Genomic DNA, 18,785 nt, shown 5'->3' on the forward strand with positions numbered 1-18,785 from the left:
GATAATAAAAAACCTGTGGGCCTAACAAGGTCTTTCAATTGATTTTGGTGATAACAAACAAAGGATGATTTAACTAGAAAAAGGTTGAGTTTTGATATTTCAGGAAATATGGATCAAGTGTGGTTCAAAGCAAAGCTCAAGTAAAGCTCAAGTATGGTTTAAGAGAAGAATAAGTATAAGTCAAGTATGAAGATATCTTCTCAAAGATCCAAAGAGGGTCTAACATATTTGAAGCTCAAGAAAATTGTTCAAAGAATCTCAACAAAAGAACTCAAGCTTGAAGGCCTAGGAAACATATTTGTAGGTATTTCAAAAGGAAAAATATCTTTTGAAATATATTTTGAAGCTTTTTCTAAGATATTATCAATGTTTAAAGACTTATTTAAATATATTGAATTAAGTTTATATTAAATTCATGAGAGAGCAGAACAATTTTTAAAGAAAGCTTTTTATAAAACAGATTTTAGTAAGTTTAGTTGACTGAACTTTACAGTTCAGATGACTGAAGTAGAGACTTCAGATGACTAAACATTAAGTTCGGACATTTGAAGAATTAATTCAAACGTCTGAAGAATAAGTACAGACGACTGAAGAATTTCCAGAACAGGCAGAGAGTTGCAGCAGTGAGTTCAGACGACTGAACTTGCGACTTCAGTCATGTGAACCTGCGACATCAGATGACTGAACCCTGATTTTAGTCAACTGACCCTATATCCAGTTTTATTTTTGAAGGGTTTAAGGAACTTTAGTTGACTGACCTCGACACTTCAGACGATTGAACACTGTTCAACGGGCAAAAATTTTAAAACTCTTATTTTTAAATTGTGGCCGTTTGAAACCCAAATTTTCTAACAACTTGGGAAACTCTTTAAGGAAACTCTTACAACAAGGGAACCTACTTGAAAGTCTATAAATACATGGTTCTTGTGAATTAAAAATTTATCCCAAGCATTGAAACTCTCTCAAAGCTCTCTTGCTCTCAAAGTCTCTTACTCAATCTTTTGCAAAGCTAAAAGTAGTGTTGTTTTGATCTTTTGTTCATCAAATCCTAAAGAATTACTGATTTCTCATCTAGAGAAAAGGATTTTGGTGAATTCTTTGACAAGCCTCAAAAGTTTATTTCATTCTTGATATTTTATCTTTTGAAGTACATAGTTCTTATTTGTACTAATCTGCTATTTGTGTGAGCTTCTCTTGTACATCAGATTTTGATATTTCTCTTGTAGATTTTGAACGATTCCAAGCTTTTGGAACGTTGACCAAACAAGGGCATATTGTTTGGAGAAGGCGAGCTCTAGCCTTGACCAAAGGAGTGATTGTAAATAGACGTTGTTCCACCCGGTAACGGAACTGCTATAGTGGAATCCTTTGGTATTTTGCCAAGGGCGAGGACGTAGGTTGTGTTGAGGCCGAACCTCGTAAAAATCTTGTGTCTTTTTCTCTAATTTATATACTTTACTTGCTGTGTGGTATGATTTCAAAGTGCAGGTAACAAGTTTCAAAGAGAAAGAAATAAAGATTCTTGGTATTTAGAAAGTATGTTTCAATTAATCATTTGCGGAACCCCAAAAGAGAGTACGTTAGTTAATCTGCGGAAATCTTAAATCAAGGTGAGGCGCATACTAAAAGTTAATTCAAAGCAGGTGATACATATTCATAAGGAAATCAACAAAAGCAATATTATCCTTTATTGAGTGATTAAATTGTTTTAGTTTTATTGATTGTCTTGTTTATTTAAATTACAAGTATTCTAAGGAGTGTTTAAAAATTATTTGTTGTGTTCTATTCAGTATCTAAAGGAAAGGATTAAAAATAATCAAAATATAAAAAGATTCCAATTCACCCCCCCTCTCTTGGGAAGGTATTCCTAATTTCAATTGGTATCAGAGCCTAGTTATAGAGATTCCTAACAAGAAACTATAAAAAGATCTAATGGAAAATATTGGAGTAGCACCCTTTGGTGAAGGCCAATCCTCAACCCGTCCACCAATCTTTTGTGGACACAATTATACTTTCTGGGAAAAGAGAATGGAAATATATCTCCAACACATGGATTGGAAAGCTTGGGAAGTAGTCATGGATGGAAATCTTATCCCCACTAAAATAGTTGATGGAAAACATATTCCAAAAGAAAAGAAAGATAGGACTGACCTAGACTATAGAATGCTTCAAATAAATGCAAGTGCTATAAATGCATTATATTGTGCATTGGATGCTAATGAGTTTAACCGAGTCATGGCCTGCAAAACAGCTAAAGAGATTTGGGATAAACTAGAAGTAACTTATGAAGGAACCGTTGATGTTAGAGATAATAGAATTGACATGTTAACAAGCGAATACGAAGCATTCAAAATGAATTCTGATGAATCAATATCAAGCATGTACACCAGATTTACCCATATAATAAACTCTTTAAGTGCCTTAGGAAAAACCTATACTACATATGAAATGATCAGAAAAATCCTAAGAGGCCTACCCTCCATTTGGGAACCAAAGGCTACAGCTATCACGGAAGGTAGAAACCTTAAGACCACTTCTTTGGATGAACTTATAGGTTCACTTCTTACATATGAAATGGCCTTGAAAGAAAGAAATCCTGAATCAAAGCATAAAAGATCCATAGCTCTAAAAGCATCTAGCCATACCACTAGTGAAGAAGAAAGTGAAGCAAGTGACTTAGATCAAGACGAGTTGGCATTCATTACTAAGAGGGTAAGAAAATTTTATAGAAGAAATAAAAGGTTTCCTAGAAAGTTTAATAAAAAGAAAACTGAAAAAAGAGAGACAAGTAAAAAGGAAAGTAAAAGCAAGAATGATCTACCAATTTGTTATCATTGTAAAAAGCCAGGGCATATCAAACCAGATTGTCCATTATTCAAGAAAGACAAGAAGGAAAAGAAGGAAGCAATGAAAGCTACTTGGGATGACTCGAGCTCCAGCGAAACTGAAATTGAATCAAGTGAACAGGAGATGGCGAATATATGCTTCATGGCAAACAATGAAGAGGTAAAGTCTTATTACTCTTCATCTGAATCTCAAAATGAGTCTTGTGATGAGTCATGTGATAGCTTGCCCTCTTATAAGGAATTACAAACTGAGTTATTCTCACTCCATAAAAGATTTATAAAAGTGTCTAAAAGAAATATAACTTTGAAAGATCAAAATCAAGAGCTAGTAAAGCAACTTGAATCATTCAAAGCTATTGAAGAAGAAAGACATCCTTATAGTAAGCAGCTAGAAGAAGAATTAAATGTAGTAAAACAAGAGTTAGATAAAGCTCATAAAGAAGGCTTAAATAAGAAAGATTTGAAAATAAATGAACTCAAAAAGGAAATTGAGGATAAAGAAAATATTATCTATGATTTTATCAAAGGTAAAGAAAACTTTGAAAAGATGATCGGACAGCAAAGGCTTCATGGAAACAAAGAAGGAATAGGCTACAATGGTAAAACAAATAAAAAGAATAAAAAGCTATACATGGGATATTTTGTTAAGGAAGCCAAGTTTTATGCTAGTACCTCATCAAATAACAAACATGAACACACCACTTGTTATATGTGTAAAACTAAAGGTCATGTGATGTTCAATTGTCCATTAAAAAGAAAATATGTTAAAGTTCAAGGAGAGTGGAAAGAAAATAATGGAACTAATAACAAAATGAAGAAAGTCAAAAGAATTTGGGTACCAAAAACTAACATAGAGTGTCCCTCATTGTAGGATTGCCTTAGGACAACAATGACAACGAACAAATGGTACTTGGACAGCGGGTGCTCAAGGCATATGACCAGTGACAAGACCAAGTTCACTACTCTAAAAAAAAAGGATGGGGGATACGTCACCTTTGGCGACAATGCCAAAGGTAAAATTGTTGGTATTGGAAAAATTAAAGAATCTTCACTCACTATAGATAATGTGTTATTAGTGGATGGACTAAAACATAACCTTTTAAGTACTAGTCAATTAAGCGATAAAGGTTTTGAAGTAATTTTCATGAAGGAAAAATGTGTTATCCAAAATCCCAAAAACAAAGAAATCATGTTTATGGCTTATAGAATAAATAATGTATATCGTATAAATCTTGAGAAAATAGAAAATCAAAACATAACTTGTTTAACAGCTATGAATGAAGTAAGTTGGTTATGACATAAGAAACTAAGTCATTCTAGCATGGATTTACTATCCAAATTATCTAAGAAAAATCTTGTAAAAGGACTACCAAATACTAAATTCATAAAAGACAAGTTGTGTGATGCATGTCAAAAGGGAAAACAAGTAAAAACTAGTTTTAAGAAGAAAAAAAAATACATATCCACTAAAAGACCTCTAGAACTTTTGCATCTAGACTTATTTGGTCCAACTAGAACCTTAAGCTTAGGTGACAAGCAATATGCTTTTGTTATAGTAGATGATTATTCAAGATTCACTTGGGTAATCTTTTTACCAAACAAAGATGAAGCATGTAACCAATTAATAAACTTATGTAAGAAATTACAAAATGAGAAAGGTTACAATGTAACAAGTTTTAGAAGCGACCAAGGAAGAGAGTTTAAAAATAAGGAAGTTGATAAATTTTGTAATGAACATGGAAAAACTCATAATTTTTCAGCACCTAGAACTCCACAACAAAATGGAGTTGTTGAATGGAAAAACAGAACTTTATAAGAAATGACAAGAACAATGCTAAATGAAAATAATTTGCCTAAATACTTTTGGGCAGAAGCTGTAAATACAGCATGCTATATTGTAAATAGGGTTTCAATAAAATCAAAAATAGATAAAACACCTTATGAACTTTGGAAAGATAGAAAACCTAATATTTCCTACTTTCATGTTTTTGGTTGTAAATGCTTTATATTAAATACTAAAGATGATCTAGGAAAATTTGATGCAAAATCAGATGAAGGTATTTTCTTAGGTTATTCTATAAGTAGTAAAGCTTATAGGATTTTTAACAAAAGAACTTCTACGATCATGGAATCAATTCATATAACTTTTGATGAAACAAATAGTTATGACATCAAAGACATGAATGATGAAAAAGAAGTTATGCTTCAAAAAGAAAAAGACATTGAAATAAAAGAAGAAAAGGATAATGTTGCCTCAAATGAAAACTTTGCAGAAAACCTGAATCTTCCTAAAGAATGGAAATATAACAAAAATCACCCAAAAGAACAAATACTTGGTGAAACATCAAAAGGGATAACAACTAGGGCCTCACTAAAAAATATTTGTAATCATTATGCATTTTTGTCCCAAGATGAACCTAAAAATATTGAAGATGCTTTAAAAGATGATTCATGGATTATAGCTATGCAAGAGGAGTTAAATCAATTTGAACGAAGTCAAGTATGGGAACTTATACCAAAACCCAAAGATAAATCAATCATAGGAACTAAATGGGTCTTTAGAAACAAGAAGGATGAAAATGGAGTTGTAGTAAGAAATAAAGTTAGGTTAGTAGCTCAAGGGTATAATCAAGAAGAAGGAATTGATTATGATGAAACTTTTGCACCGGTGGCTAGGATGGAAGCTATTAGAATGCTTTTAACTTATGCAGCCCATAAGGATTTTAAGTTATATCAAATGGATGTTAAGAGTGTATTTTTAAATGGATATATAAATGAAGAAGTGTATTTCAAACAACCTCTAGGTGTTGAAAATTCTAAAAATCCAAACCATGTATTTAAATTGACAAAGACTCTTTATGGTTTGAAACAAGCTCCAAGAGCTTGGTATGAGAGATTAAGTAAATTTTTACTTAAAAATGAATTTACAAGAGAAAAAGTTGATAGTACCTTATTCATTAAATCCAAATATAAAGATATGTTAATAATTCAAATATATATGTGGATTATACTATATTTGGAGCAACAAATGAAGATCTGTGTAAAGAATTTGCCATATGTATGCAGAAAGAATTTGAGATGAGTATGATGGGGGAGTTAAATTATTTTCTAGAACTACAAATAAAGCAAGCTAAAAATGGAACTTTCATAAATCAAACTAAGTACATTAAGGATATGCTTAAAAAGTTTGATATGGAACAAAGTAAACCAATAGGAACTCCTATGAGTACAACTACAAGTCTTGATAGAGATGAAAAAGGAAAGCAAGTAGACATTACTCATTATAGAGGAATTATTGGTAGCCTACTATATTTAACTGCTAGTAGACCGGATATTATGTTTAGTGTGTGTATGTGTGCTAGATTTCAATCAGCCCCCAAGGAATCACACTTAACAGCTGTAAAAAGAATTCTTAGGTACTTGGTAGGATCACTTGATCTAGGGTTATGGTATCCAAAGGACACGGATTTTAATATGATAAGTTATTTTGATGCTGATTATGTTGGATGTAAGATTGATAGAAAAAGTACAAGTGGCACATGTCACTTTCTAGGACAATCATTGGTGTTATGGTTTTCAAAGAAGCAAAATTCTATAGCTTTATCTACCACCGAAGCTGAATATGTAGCTGCAGGAAGTTGTTGTGCACAAATCCTATATATGAAACAACAATTAAATGATTTAAATTTAGAATATAAAATAATTCCGATAAAGTGTGATAATATAAGTGCCATAAATATATATAAAAATCCAATTTCACACTCAAGAACTAAGCATATAGACATAAGACATCATTTTTTGAGAGATCATGTACAAAAGGAGGATATTATCCTTGAATTTATAAGTACAAGTGATCAATGGGCTGATATTTTTACAAAACCTCTATGTGAAGAAAGATTTATACATATTAGGAGGGAACTTGGGTTAATTCACAGCAGAGAAGTGTTTTAAAAGTAAAATTCCAGAATTTATATACACTTCAGACGTCTGAACACAGTAGCAGAAGAGTTCAGATGACTGAACCTAGGGCTTCCGATGTCAGAACTCATACTAACTTTTAACCTTTCAGATTTTTCAGACTTTAGTCGTATGTACTTAACTTCAGACATCTGAAGTCGTGGGATATATATATTTTCAAAGCACTAAACCCTAACTTCAGACTTCTGAAGTTCTTTGCTTCCTTCATCCGAACTCCAAACTCTTCATCTTCCTTTACTTTCTCTTCACTTCACAATCTCTATCCTACTCAGATTCCTCACAGACATCTAGGGTTTCTGAAAATCTATATCTCCACGCCTCGAATCAAGCGGACTGCGAACAAAGGGTCTTCTTCAGGGAGAGAAATCCAAAATATCGATAAGTGGTTAGTTGCTTCTCGAGCTCGATTCCGTTATCAAAATTCCTTGAGTTCTATAGAACCCATCTTAGGTAAAGTTTCGGATGTATCATTCTTTGTCACTGAATTTCCTGATATTCTTAACCTATTTCGTGATATTGGATGGTATGACTTTATCATTCAACAACGTAAGGGTTGTTTTCCTTATTTAGTCAAAATCTTCTATGCAAATATGCAATATGAACATGGGATTTACACTTCCGAAGTTAAAGGAAAGAAATTTTTTTTGAATTCTGAAATATTATCTCCTGTTTTCAAAATTGCTCAAGGAGATTTTAATTGTCCTGTGTTTACTCAGTCTTGGATTCTAGAATAAGGATTCACTCCTGCAGAATTTCTTCCTATGATTATGGAACATGAGCCTGTTTATTTTGCACATCCTCCACTTTACAAGCAATTGAATGGCCGAATTCTTCATAAGCTCATTTCAACTAATATCTTAACAAAACAAGGTTCTTTTGATCACCATTCTTATATTGAATGCTTTGTTCTTTGGTGTCTACTTAAAGGCATGAAATTAGATTTGGCTAGTTTGATTGTCTGTTGGATATGGACTAAGTTGGAATCAAATCGAGTTATTCTTCCTTATGGAGGAATTCTTTCACTTCTCTTTACTCAACTAAATGTTACCAATGCTTCTGAGTTTTTCATAAAGAGGACTCGATATGATTTTTTTTAATGAAATTTCTCTTAAACAAATGGGATATGATAAGGGAAGTACCACATGGTATTTGAAAGCTACTAAGTCTACACAAGCACCACCCGCATCTACAGCAGCTTCAGCTTTAGCTTCAGCCTCAGCCTCTGCTCCAGTATCAACAGCAGTTCAATCCTCTTCCACACAAGAACTTGGCTCATCTTCGGAAGCACCTTCTTGATTTTTATCCTTTCAACAAGACTTTTCTAGTTTCTCTTTTGAATTACGCACTGGTCTTCCGAATATCAAGGCAAAGGTCACATCACTTGATAAACGGGTCACTCTTATAGAAAAATATCATGCCAAAACTTCTAAGAGCAGTGATCTCATGGACATTAGCTCTGCTCCTCAGAGTGCAGATGATGATGATGGTGATGATGATGATGAAGGAAATTCTGAAAATGAAGGTGATGAAGAAAACATTGAAGAAGAAGGGACTCAAGAAGAAGAAGAAGAAGAGAAAGGAGATAGTTTTGAAGAAGATGACTAGGAAAGTTAGATGTTTTCTAGTTTAGGTTCCTATGTAACTTTTTGTTTAACAGGATCACAACTTATGTATCTTAAAATATCTGTAATTCTGCTCCAATGTAACTTTTTGTTGAATGGAATATATAATTGGCTTATTCTTTTTTATTAAATGCCAAAGGGGGAGAAAGAGTAGTGCTTAGTAAAGATAAAACATAAAACCTGAAAGTCCTACAAGTAAATGGATTAAATAAAGTATATGTGAACTTGAACTGCAATCAGGATTATGTAAATTTGGATTATGTAAAAGAACATAAACTGCAATCATATATGTGATTTTGATCTTGATGGATTTACAACATATCTTGTGAACCCGATTCTTTGTTATATATGAATTACATGGATATATGAATTACATAAATATATGCACTTAAAATAATCTATGGCTTTTAGCAAGGGGGAGTTCTTTTTACTTTCTTATTAATTTTCATAGTAAGGGGGAGTAATTCATTTTACATTTTATCTTTACTCCTTGTTTGTCATCATCAAAAAGGGGGAGATTGCTGGCCTAACAAGGTCTTTCAATTGATTTTGGTGAGAAGAAACAAAGGATGATTTAACTTGAAAAAGGTTTAGTTTTGATATTTCAGGAAATATGGATCAAGTGTGGTTCAAAGCAAAGCTCAAGTATGGTTTAGGAGAAGAATAAGTATAAGTCAAGTATGAAGATATCTTCTCAAAGATCCAAAGAGGGTCTAACATATTTGAAGCTCAAGAAAATTGTTCAAAGAATCTCAAGAGCAAAAAGAACTCAAGCTTGAAGGCCTAGGAAACATATTTGTAAGTATTTCAAAAGGCAAAATATCTTTGAAATATATTTTGAAGCTTTTTCTAAGAGATTATCAATGTTTACAGACTTATTTAAATATATTGAATTAAGTTTTTATTAAATTCATGAGAGAGCAAAACAATTTTTAAAGAAAGCTTTTTATAAAATAGATTTTAGTAAGTTCAGTTGACTGAACTTTTCAGTTCATATGACTGAAGTAGAGACTTCAGATGATTGAACATTAAGTTCAGACATCTGAAGAATTACTTCAGACGTCTGAAGAATAAGTACAGACGACTAAAAAATTTCCAGAACAGGCAGAGAGTTGCAGCAGTGAGTTCAGACGATTGAACTTGCGACTTCAGTTATATGAACCTGCGACATCAGATGACTGAACCCTGATTTCAGTCAACTGACCTTGTATCTAGTTTTATTTTTAAAGGGTTTAAGGAACTTCAGTTGACTGACCTCGACACTTCAGACGATTGAACACTGTTCAACGGGCAAAAATTTTAAAACTTTTATTTTTAATTGTGGCCGTTTGAAACCCAAATTTTCTAACAACTTGGGAAATTCTTTAAGGAAACTCTTACAACAAGGGAACCTACTTGAAATTCTATAAATACATGGTTCTTGTGAATTAAAAATTTATCCCAAGCATTGAAACTCTCTCAAAGCTCTCTTGCTCTCAAAGTCTCTTACTCAATCTTTTGCAAAGCTAAAAGTAGTGTTGTTCTGATCTTTTGTTCATCAAATCCTGAAGAATTACTGATTTCTCATATGCAAAAAAGGATTTTGGTGAATTCTTTGAAAAGCTTCAAAAGTTTATTTCATTCTTGATATTTTATCTTTTGAAGTACATAGTTCTTATTTGTACTAATCTGCTATTTGTGTGAGCTTCTCTTGTACATTAGATTTTGATATTTCTCTTGTAGATTTTGAATGATTTCAGGCTGTTGGAACATTGACCAAACAAGGGCATATTTTTTGGAGAAGGCGGGCTCTAGCCTTGACCAAAGGAGTGATTGTAAACAGGCGTTGTTCCACCCAGTCACGGAACTGTTATAGTGGAATCCTTTGGTATTTTGCCAAAGGTGAGGACGTAGGCTATGTTGAGGCCGAACCTCGTAAAAATCTTATGTCTTTCTCTCTATTTTATATACTTTACTTGCTATGTGGTATGATTTAAAAGTGCAGGTAACAGGTTTCAAAGAGAAAGAAATAAAGATTCTTGGTATTTAGAAAGTACGTTTCGATTAACCGTTTGTGGAAACCCAAAAGGGAGTACATTAGTTAATCTGCGGAAATCTTAAATCAAGTGAGGTGCATACTAAAAGTTAATTCAAAGCAGGTGATACATATTCTCAAGGAAATCAACAAAAGCAATATTATCCTTGATTGAGTGATTGAATTGTTTTAGTTTTATTGATTGTCCTGTTTATTTAAATTACAAGTATTCTAAGGAGTGTTTATAAATTATCTGTTGTGTTCTATTCAGTATTTAAAGAAAAGGATTAAAAATCATCAAAATATAAAAAGATTCCAATTCATCCCCTCTCTTAGGAAGCTATTCCTAATTTCAAATCCTAAATAAATACTTCAATAATAATAAAAATCCTAAAGAATATTCAAAGTATAAAGTTTTAAATAATTTTCAATACAAATTTAACAATACTCAATTAAGTAATAATAAAAAAAAGAAAGGATAAGAAAGAGAGAGAGAGAGAGAGAGAGAGAGAGAGAGAGAGAGAGATGGTTGGCTGTTGGCTGTGCTGTCGACTATGGCTGTGGAGGTCTAGAGAAGATGCAGCTCCTCGAGTGTGGCTGCAGCAGTAGCCTGGAGGATGGCTAGCTCACGAGCAGCAGGCATACAGCCGAGGTGGTGGCTGCATATGACAGAGCAGCTGGCGGCAACTCATGGTATGGAGTCTTAGTGGCTAGAGGAAAGCTCATGATAGCAGCAGCAGCAGGTCATGGAGCTGGGCTTCTCGGGTGTTCTCAGTGTGACTCACAGCAGCAAAAGTAGCAGTTCACAGAGTTGGGCTTCTAGGGTAAGGCTGGTAGAGAAAAGAGGAAGAATAAAGCAAGAAAAGGGAAAGGAGTTGGGGAGAGAGAAAGTAAGGGAGAGGGAGAGGGAAGCTAGGAGATTAAGGGGAAAGAGAGCCGAGAGAGAGAGCAAAAAAAAAAAAAAAAAGGGGAGAGAAAGGAGAGTTAGGGAGAAAAGGGAAAGAGAGTTGACAAAATTTTAGAAAGAGAGGAGGGAGAGGAAAGAAGGGAAAAGGAGTGCGCCCCCCCAGCTCCGTGAGAAAAGAGGGAGAAAGAGAGATATAAGGGTAGGGGAAAAGAATACCCTACCCACGCGCAAAGTCACCCGACCCAGCTGCATGGCCGGGTCACATCAACTCTATTATTTATTATTATTTTTTTCTTCTTTTCCTTCTTTTTCGTTTCTTTGTGAACAAGGGTGATTTTGAACCTTATGGAGTCCGTTTATATCAAAGCTCAAAACATGAAAATTGTAAATATTTCTTTAATTTGAATCGTCTCGACCGGAGTTCGGACGGAAAAGTTATGCGTGAATTACAAACTGATGCCGGTTTTAGCTCCCTATAATTTTTCAGTGATAAAAAAATACCAAAAATTCATAAATTGCTCAATAAAACCCAGAGATTATAATTAGGATGCCTTGTTAAAATATTGAGAGTAATTAGACATTTAATTAAAAATATAAGCCCTAATGCACAAATTAAAACGTCTAATTACGTAGTTTAAGTGCATAATCATTAAGTAGTGGACATTCTGGTTTAATATGTCCAGCTTTGCTGCAATTATAACATGTGGAAAATTTATCCTTTGATTTCTTTATATTGGTTTCTTCTTCATCTTATTCAGAGTTTTGGATTCTTCTTTTGAATTTGTTCTTCCTTCTTAGTATTCTTGCAAGTTTCTTAGAGATGAAGGTTAGTTCATCTTCATCCATCTCTTCTTCACTACTAGAGTTCTCTTTTGAAGCTTTGAAGGCTATAGATTCTTGAGCTTTAGCTTTTCCACTCCTTTCATTCATTGACATTTCATATGTGAGTAGAGAACCTATTAATTCATCTAAGGAGGAGTTTTTCAAATTTTTTCCTTCAATTATGGCAGTGGCTTTTGGTTCCCATATTGGTGGTAGCCCTCGAAGTAATTTTCTAATCATTTCATAAGTGGTGTATGTTTTTCCTAAGGCATTGAGTGAGTTAATTATGTGTGTGAACCTTTTATACATACTTGTAATTGATTCATCTGAGTTCATTTTGAAAGCTTCATACTCGCTTTTGATCATGTCAATTCTATTATCTTTTACATCAATGGTTCTTTCATAAATAACTTCTAATTTATCTCAAATCTCCTTGTCTAATTTGCAACCCATGACCCTATTGAATTCATTCATATCTAGAGCACAATATAAAGCATTCATAGCAGTGGAATTTACTTGTAACATCCTGTGATCTATTTTCGTCATGTCCTTTTTCTCCTTAGCGACTTGTTTTCCATCTTCTAGTTTGAGAGGAATTAGGCCACCATCCGTGACAACCTCCCAAGCTTTCCAATTCATAGTTTGAAGATATATTCTCATCCTTTGTTTCCAAAATTTATAATTTAAACCAAAAAAGATGGGAAGCCTAGTTAAGGATTGTCCTTCTCCAAAGGGAGCTACGTCTAAGTGTGCAATTAAGATCTTTGTATAGCCACTAATTAAGATTTGCTATAACCCCTCTCTGATACCAATTGAAAACTAAAGTATAGTCCTGAGAGGGGGGGGGGGGTGAATTGGATTAAAAAATTTTTTTAATTCTTTTAAATGAATTCTTGACTTCTTGTTGATTTTTCAAATACACAATGAATACTTAAAACAAAGTTCAATTTACATCTACAACACAAGTATTTAAACAATCAAGTAACCAATCAATCAACCAAGCCAATCAATTTTCTAATCAACCACAATGTCCACACTAAGATAAAATATTCAGCTTTTGTTTGTTTGTAGCCCAGTATATATGAAATTTTCTTTCTCAAATTAATTTTCAGCAAAACATCCACACTCTTCCCAAAATTCAGAATTCAAATAAACTCTTAGTTAATTTATCTTTGGGTGTTGACCAATTAACATACTCCCTTATGGTTTCTGCAAAGTATAGATTAACCAACGTACTCCCTTTTGGTTTTCGCAACCCAAATCAAAATTAGACTTTAAGTTTACTTAATTTCCAAATTTACGTAGTATATATGATTAAGAAATTTAATCATCCACGTAGTTTATATGTGCTGAAAATAAAGAGCAAGGGAAAAAGAGAGTGAGACCAAGGTTTTTACGAGGTTCGGCTTATCCCCAGCCTACGTATTCGCCTTTGAAAACCACAAAAGGATTCACTAAAACCAGTTCCTTTGTCGGGCGGAACAACACCGTTTACACACTCCTTTAGTAGGCTAGAGCCCGCCTCTCCAAGTGATATCCCCTCACTCGGTCACTCCTTCAATTAAGCTAGAGCCCGCCTCTCAAATCAATATCCCCACGCTTAGCCAACGATTCAAAGACCTTGAATCACCCAAGAGCTACAGGGAATATGAAGTAAACACTGCATACAAGAGCACTCTCAAAACAGAGTAGATTAGTACAAATTCAGCACAATGTAATACCAATATGAAATAGAATTGAAGATCAAGTGTAAAGATCACCAATGATTCTTTTGTGATTGAGAAAACTCATTATAAGAACCATAGGTTGATGTTTCAGCAGCAATTTATATGATTTCCCCCTAGAACGAGTGTGAGTAATAAAGAACTTTGAGACAGATTGAGAGATTGAATGCAAGTTTGCTGTGTAATTGCTTGGTTATTAATTTCTTGGGATTAAGGTAGTATTTATAGGTTTTTTAGAATTAATTTCCATGTTCTTCAAGTTACTTGGAGCGTCCACCAAATTTTTACAACGTTCATGTTTGAAAAACTAATTTTTAGAAATTTTCTATTAAGTTCAAAAATTCAAATTCCCGTAAAGTTAGTTGGTTAGACAGGCGACTGGGTAAGCAATTTTCACAGGGTTAGTCGGTTGGACAGGTCGCTAACACCTTTCTGTCTATTCAGAATTTAACTCAATTAAATGTCATTTGGTTGACTGGACACATTTCAAAAATGTCAGTCAGCTGGGCTTGTCAGTTGGCTGACTATTTCTAGTTCAAACTGTCAGTCAGCTGGGCAGTTTATCCACTCTAGTGTTTTGTCATTCGGCTAACCAATCTCAATGTTTTCTGGTCAGTCAGTTGACCAGTCCACTTTTCTAGCTTTTCATTTTTAGCTTTCAAAATTAGTTTTACTCTCTTACTTTGATCTTTCATAAAACATTTTTTGGGTTTTTAAAAGTAGGTCTTTAAGTCCATATTCGACCCTAAAAGAGATTCAATGATATTTGACAAGATATTTAAAATACGAAGCACTTACGTAAAGACTTCTAAGACTTTGAACATTTTTTATGCTTAAGTCTGCATGCTTGTCTTTTCTTTGAGCTTTTGAAATGAGGAATAACTTCCCAAGAGGGGGCGGGGGGTGAATTGGATTCTTTTTACTATTTTAATGATTTATCGACTTTTAATTTTAACAACCTAGAAAACAATATATATATATATATATATATATGTATATAAATAATAACCACACTCAAGAATATAGAAATTTAAATTTACAAATCAATCAATGAAGTCATGATAATTCAATCACTTAATTAAGATGTAAAAACTTTTGTTGATTTCCCTGTAAACTCTTAGCAAATACTTTACTTGATCAAGATTTTCGCAGATTAATCAACGTACTCCCTTCTTAGGTTTCCGCAAACGATTAATCAAAACGTACTTTCTAAATATCAAGTACTTTTTGTATCTTTCTCAATTTAGAAACTGCAACTTGCACATATAAATCATATAACAACAGCAGGTAAGATATGTAAAGTAAATCAGAGAGAAAGAGACAAGAGTTTTTACGAGGTTCGGCTTCAACACAGCCAACGTCCTTGCCTTTGGCGAAAACACCAAAGGATTCCACTATATCAGTTCCGTTACCTGGTGGAACAATACCAATTTACAATACACTCCTTCAAGTAGGCTAGAGCCCGCCTCTCCAAATAACAACCCCTTATTTGGTTCAACGATTCAACAACTCAGAATCGTTTAAGAAAGATAACAAAGGAATATGTGTACAAAAGAGAACTCTCATAGTAGAGTGAATTAATACACCAATCAGCTCACTTTATACCTCAAAGTAATTCAAATATAAGAAATTTCAAGCTCAATTACTTGGTATGGATTATCAAATAATTTTCCAAAGAAGATAAAAGATTTTGATCGTTGGAAAACTTTGCTTCAGATTGTAAATCAATTCCAGATAAGAGATTTTATCTCAAAAGAATTTTAGATCCTTTGAAAACAAAATTTTGAATACTTGAAGTTTAGTTGATCTAAAACTTTTGAAAAACTTACTTTGATCTAAAAGCCTTTGAATATCTCTGGATCAGAGAAGTTGTTGAAAAGCACTAGATCTGGAAACTTTAGAGGATTTCTCAATTTCAAAATTCTTTTGAATATTTCATCAAAGTTCTTTCTCTTGTCTAATTTCTCTTTGAGATTAAGACTATTTATAGAGGCTTTAGAAATTATCCATTACTCCCAAAGATTTCTAAAATTCATTTTCAAATATTTTGAAATAAATGTATTCAAAAACGTGGTTCAAAAAATCTTCTCGTTGAGAAATTTATTACAAACGTTCGAGTGGCAGTCGCCTGCCACGACTTGGAAGTCACCTGTCACAAAGCAATTTTCAAAACTAAATGTAGGCAGTCGCCTACTAGAACCAAGGCAGTCGCCTGTCTAGCTACTGACTTTTAAAAAGACTTCTATTTTAATTTGGCAGTCGCCCGCCTCAACATGGCAGTCGCTTGTCCTTTCAGTATTTTAAAAAAAAATTCTTTTCTTAAACCCTTTCTTTTTATTGATTTGAAAAATTATTCTTTAGAGTATATGTTTAAAACATATTTTTAACTTTCTATGAGCTTCAAATTTCTTTATACTTGAGATTTACTTTGAAGTACTTACATTTGAGAATATCCTTAAAAGTATAATTTAGTCTTCAAACTTGTTCTTCCATCATCTTTGTAGTTGCATTCTTTCCTTAGAGCTTTTCTTAATATGACTTCGCTCTTCATGCTCTTTGTAATCCATGAACTTTCTTATGCACTTGAACTCTGTTGTTTTCCTGAAAACTTTTACTTAAAACATATTAATTAGATCATTTGATTTGTTATCATCAAAATAAGAATTGTAAGCCTTATTAGGCCAACAGCTTTATTTTTCTTTGCTTGTTTTTTTTCATGCTTTGATATACTTTCAAGCTCTCTTTCATATAAATCAAGCTTTAAAATATCATCTTGAAATCCATGCTTTAAACTTCATATGATCATCCTTCTTTGAAGTATAAGCTTTTAGCACATTCTCTTTCTTAAGCCCTGAAATATCATTACTCAATAGATATGTTAAGTTTCACTTGCTTGTTAGCATCAAAATAGGATGTTAAGCCTTGTAAGGCTAACAGTTTTTGTTCATCAAACTCTTGAGTACGTTTCACCATAGCCTTCTCATCAAAGACTACATCTTTACTGATCACCACCTTATTTGCCACTAGGTCCCATAACTTATACCCCTTCACACCCTCTAGATATCCTAAGAAGATGCAACGACGAGACTTTGGGTCAAACTTAGACCTCTCCTCACTAAACACGTGGACATAGGATGGACACCCGAATACCTTCAATTCGGAGTAGTCTACTACATTTCCTGTCCAAACCTCTTCCGCCACTTTACCTGCTAGTGATGCCCTTGGTGATCAGTTAACCAGAAAACAAGTCATACTAACTGCCTAGGCCCAAAAATTCTTGGGTAGCCCTGCATTCAATCTGAGACACCGAGCCCTATCAGTAAGAGTCTGGTTCATCTGTTCTACCACACCATTTTGCTGAGGTGTCCGATGAACTGTAAAATGACTCTTGATGCCCTACTCCGCACAAAACTCCATAAACCAAGAATTAGCAAACTCGGTCCCATTATCCGACCTTAAATATTTGATTCTCCTCCTTGTCAGGTTTTCCACTTCAGCCTTCCAAATCTTAAACTTGGCAAACGTACTAGATTTGTGATGCATAAAGCAAATCCAAACCTTCCGTGAATAATTATTAATGAAAATCACATAGGACACATGTCCACCCTTTGATGCAACTCTAATTGGGCCCCAAACGTCTGAATGCACATAGTCAAGAATTCCTTTTATCGTGTGAGTGGCTGAATTGAATTTTGCCTTGTTCTGTTTTCTAAGAACAAAAAATCTGCAAAATTCCAACGAACATGATTTTAAACCTTTCAACAAATTTATCTTGTGTAGTTCTTTCATGTCATGCTCTCCCTTATGCCCAAGACGCATAAGCCATAAGACGGTTTCATCTAATTCAGCATCCACGGTTGCAACTTCACCTACAACAGTAGTTCCCAGCAACGTATAAATATTCCCATCCAGTTTCTACCCTTTCATCACAGTCAGATTACCTTTCCATACTGTCAAGACTCCACCTTTGGACTTGTAAATATAGTCATTACAATCCAAAGTGCCAAGAGATATTAAACTCTTTCTCAACTCAGTATAAGTCTTACATTACACAATGTTCTTACACCATCAAACATTTTTATCTTTACATTTCCTATGCCAACGATCTTGCAAAAAGCATCATTACCCATAAGAACTTATCCAGAATTTTCTAACCTGTAAGTGTTGAACCACTCCTTATTTGGAGTCATGTGATAAGAACATGCTGAGTCAAGTATCCAAGAGTCTGTTAGATTATCCGACTCCGCTGAAACTGATAAAACATCACCATCTGTTGAATCCTTTTCTTGAACAACATTCATAGATTTAGAAATCCCCTCATGTTTATTAGCATTTCCTTTTTTCCAATACGGACACTCTGGTTTCACATGCCCCTTTTTACCGCATTTATAACATTGGACTTCCTTCTTCTTCTTCTTGGATTGATTATGAGATTTTTGATTAGACCCATTTTTAAACTTTACTTTACCTCGCTTATTACAAATTTTTACAACAAGTCCTTCTCATTCATCACATATTTTCAACCTTTGATGAAAATTTAACAAAGCACTTGTTACCTCTTCCAAATCAAGTGTTTCTTTTCCCCACGTAAGAGTGATCATAAGATTTTAGTAGCTATGAGTTGAGGGCAAATAATTTAACAGCATCAAAGCTTTATCATCCTCATCAAACTTCACATCAACTCTTATAAGATCACTTATGATTTGATTAAATGCATTGATATGTTGATCTAGACTAGATCCTTCTACCATCTTAAGTCAATATAAACGTTGCTTAAGAAAAAAGTTTGTTATTGATGGATTTAGACATATACCAACTTTCTAACTTTTGCCAAATAGCCGCTGGAGAATCCTCCTCCATTACCCGATAGAG

The sequence above is a fragment of the Malania oleifera genome, chromosome 8, assembly GCF_029873635.1.
Source record: "Malania oleifera isolate guangnan ecotype guangnan chromosome 8, ASM2987363v1, whole genome shotgun sequence".
Lineage (NCBI taxonomy): Eukaryota > Viridiplantae > Streptophyta > Magnoliopsida > Santalales > Ximeniaceae > Malania > Malania oleifera.